Genomic DNA, 4,108 nt, shown 5'->3' with positions numbered 1-4,108 from the left:
CAAGTGTAGTATATTCGAATCCACCCAAACTTCTGGAAACTAGTTCATAAAAACTCTTATGAAACATCCTTTACTATATGCTTTACTTATCAAGGGATACTGAAATCTTTACTGTTTTAAAAGTACATTTTAATTAACAGAAGACGTATCTCTCATATTTTAAAATATGTAATTGAGATAATACAGTGTAGACTTATCTTCAGTGATATAAATTTCTTGGATTTCGAATACACAAAGTTATAATTCTTCTCTGGTAGAGCTTGAATTATTATACAATAATTCCTCCACCCCCAAAGTAAGCACCATCTGAAGAATTTCGAAATTAGATGGTGAGATACAAGGACAACTGATACACAGTTCCTTAATATCTAACATATAGATCACTTTCATAAATCCTTCTTGAATATCTTCTAATGTTCCCTATTTGATTACATCTCAGATAGCTCCCACTCACTAGCAGATGTCTGGTTAAATAATACTTTTAACCTCTGATTGTTTAGAGAGTTACCTAGTTGTGACTTTTGTATTAGTCTGAAACTTTAAGTTAAGACTAAGTCATCAACATAGCAGACTAGTATTTTGAAGTGAAAAATACATGCCAGAGATAAAGTAATCAAAATTAAGATACCATCAAATTTTATGAGGATTGAGAATTCTTGGTTCAAGTCATTCGAATGGACTGAACTAGAGTTCTTTATCTTATTCTCATAATTCTGATAAGCTATTCCTATCCATGTGAATGGTTAGATTCGCTTTTCAGTAGTGTTCTTAAGTACCTATCACAAGTATCAACCTAATAAAGATGGGTATAGAACTTTAAAATTCTCCCACTCAATTAAGGTAGTGTGAAACTTTAACAAAGAACTTTCAAAGGTATCAAACTTTTACTTACAACAGTAAAATCGAAATGGAACATACAATCAAGATCAAGAATTTATATTGACAATAGCTGACCCATTATATTACTTCCATGTTTAAAGAAGATATGTGTTACATAGGGAATTGTGGAATAGACTCCACCCCTAAGAATATACATATAGGGTACTATGGATAACCTCCACCCCTAAGTATATAGCGATTATGATCCACCCCTAAAGGTTGTAAAGATCATGATTCTCTAAGTGTGATAGAGTTTATGTGGAGTTGAATACTATCCAGAGTTCATTAGATATAAAAGATCGTTGAACTGCATAGTTTTCTTAACTTTTCTCCACCCCTATCAGATCAAAAGATCCTTTTATTAAACAAATTCTTAATAATTGTATGAGAATTAACAATTATTAATAAACATAGAAATAGTTTCTATTGTTTATTTAATATAACTCTATGAAGAGTTGTAAATATTATAGAATTTGCATCAATAATAAAAACACTTACACATACAAACATACAAATATAATGTGGTAATAATTGATGAAGATAAAATTAAATGAAGCTCAATCTCATAAATTGCAATAGTGAATTTCGAAAATAATAAACTTTATTAATAAAAAAAATGTATTACAACAATATGAGAGAAACAGGGATAAATATCCCTAACTAAAATTTGAAATCCAAATTGTCTTTAAACTAAAACAATTAATTCAAAATAAATTGAAGAGCTTCATCCTCATCTGGACGATTTCACCCTTGGTCCAGCTTGCTGATCCAACTCATCTGAGTTCAAGTAGCTTGGCCTATAAGAAGAAGAAAACAAATAAACAAAGTTAGTCCAGAATCATAAATCCAATTGGATAACAATTCACTAAACTCTTAAAGTTTATAAATGGAAATACCTTGTTTCTTTGCAAGAAGTTTAGGACACTGGGATTTCCAATGACCTTTTTCATTGCAGTAGAAACACTTTCCTTTAAGTGTAGCATCACCAGAAGGAACAGCCTTTTTATTCTTTATGGCTTTAGTTCGCTTCTTGGTGTTGTTCCACTTCCTCTTCGATTTGGGCTTTGAAGCAGAGGCAACATTTGCTTCAGGTTTTATCGTCCCATTACCATTCCCAGGATTGTGAGGTTTACTCCCTTTCTTCTTGGGTCCTCCAATCAAATTTTCATAAGTTTGAAGGTCATTGACTAATTCATGAAAGTCAATTTCCTTCTTATTCATGACATAATTTGATGTGTATGGTAGAAATGCTGGAGTCAGGCTATTCAAGATAAGACTTACTTGAGTAGCACTGTCAATTTCAGCACCATGATCCTGGGCTTCTTGGAAATAACTTGACATGAGGAGAACATGGTCACGCACGTTTTGATGAGGTTCCATCCGTGCATTAATGTACTTCTTATTCGCGTCAAAGCGTGACTGAAGTGATGCCTTACCGAATAGCTCATTTAACTTCGTCATAACTTCAGCAGCCTTCTCGGTTTTAGAAAACCGAGTTTTGAGGGTGTCAACCATGCTAGAAAGCATAAAGTATAGAGCTTTGTCATTTGCTTTCTGCCAACGCTCATACTTTTCTTTCACAGCTTTGGATGCATTCCCCAGGCACTTCAGGTGACGGCTCAATTAAAACAAAAAGGCACTTTCTCCTATGAGAGCAATATTAATGTTCTCATTCCATTTATTGAAGTTAGATCCATTCAGCTTATTTTCAGTCAACGGTGACAACATGGGATTCATTTTGACAAAACAGGATACTACAAAATAATAGAAATCAACAAATAGAAATAAGTAATGGTTTAACACATAATCAATTCAGAAATTATAAGCACATAGCAAGTAGGAATGATATGAGAAAATACTTAAAAAATTCAATCCTAAATAATTTCCAAGGTTTTTCAACAAACTGATATCAGTGTCCCGTTTAGGCGAGAGTCAAAGCTACCATCTATTGAATAGAGTTGTCAGCTCATCTAAAATGTTAAACATTCTAGCAACCTTTTATTCGATCAAGATTGGAATCCAGCGTTGTCCCGTTTAGGCGAGAGTCAAGGCAATTATATCTCATGAGCTTCTACCATTGTTTCGCAATTTGCAAGTCAAATATGGTCGCCACCATTAGGGTGATCTATACCATATAAAACACTTACAAACCACTTATCATGCGAGATTAAACAGTGCGAAATTGCTAATGAATGTTCCTCCATTAGGGAGGATTACTCACTAAAACAAACGCGGTGTAAAACCCACAATGGAGATCGAATATCTTAATAATAATAAAGCTCATTTTTTAATATGTATTTCTTTATTATTCTAATAAATAAATTCTCATTAAATTCGAAATTAAGAATTGAAATTCAAAAAATAAGAATTTAATATAATATTTATAAAATTATACTTAGATGGTGATTGAAATAAAATTAATTATTTCCATCTTTGTTATAGTGAGATTTCTCTCACCTAGAAACTCGAGACCAGACTCCTCTTTAAAGGACACGTGTATTCAGATTTCCAATGAAGGCTGAATGTCCGTGAGAGATTTCTCGAAGTTTAGACCTCGCGCAGGCTAAAAATAGCGAGATACTGTAGGTGCGACTTAAGTCACACCGCATAACCATAATTCTCATCATGCAGGGTAGATCCAATTCGCATATGTCAGAACATGTGCGAGTGTCCCCCTCTATACCTCCGCGACGAGTATAGAGACCAATGCCCTATGATGCAGTTTCGGTCCCAGCGACCCAATAGCCCTAACAGATCAATATAAGTTCGCATGTCCAGATGTTACCAGCTTCAACATGCGATGTCTACAAAGGGCGATTACCTAAGGACGCAGACGTTCCAAACGTATGTGCGACCCTACGAGCTCAACAGACGGAACATGAACGGTCAACTCGCAGATGCGAAAGACGCATACGTTGATGAATTTAGTAACTGTCATACATTTATTAATGTTAACGTTGTTTGAGTTTAGTCATTGCAATTCAATGTGTAAAATTATGGATTAACAATAAATGTGATCCTCATGTAACCGATTGGACACCTACTTTGTATATAAAGGGGTGATCCACCATGAAAATGGACCTACGAATCCTTTGCTACAGTGGACTAAGCAGAACGAAATCTGACTGAACCACTATAATTCATCGTCTTACTTATTTTTTCCAGCCTTATTGTTTACTCTCGCATTCCCATCCGAGTACTCGCCATTTTAGGTTGAATACTCGCACTT

Source organism: Cannabis sativa, chromosome 1 (genome assembly GCF_029168945.1).
Source record: "Cannabis sativa cultivar Pink pepper isolate KNU-18-1 chromosome 1, ASM2916894v1, whole genome shotgun sequence".
Lineage (NCBI taxonomy): Eukaryota > Viridiplantae > Streptophyta > Magnoliopsida > Rosales > Cannabaceae > Cannabis > Cannabis sativa.
This window is presented reverse-complemented; position numbering follows the sequence as displayed.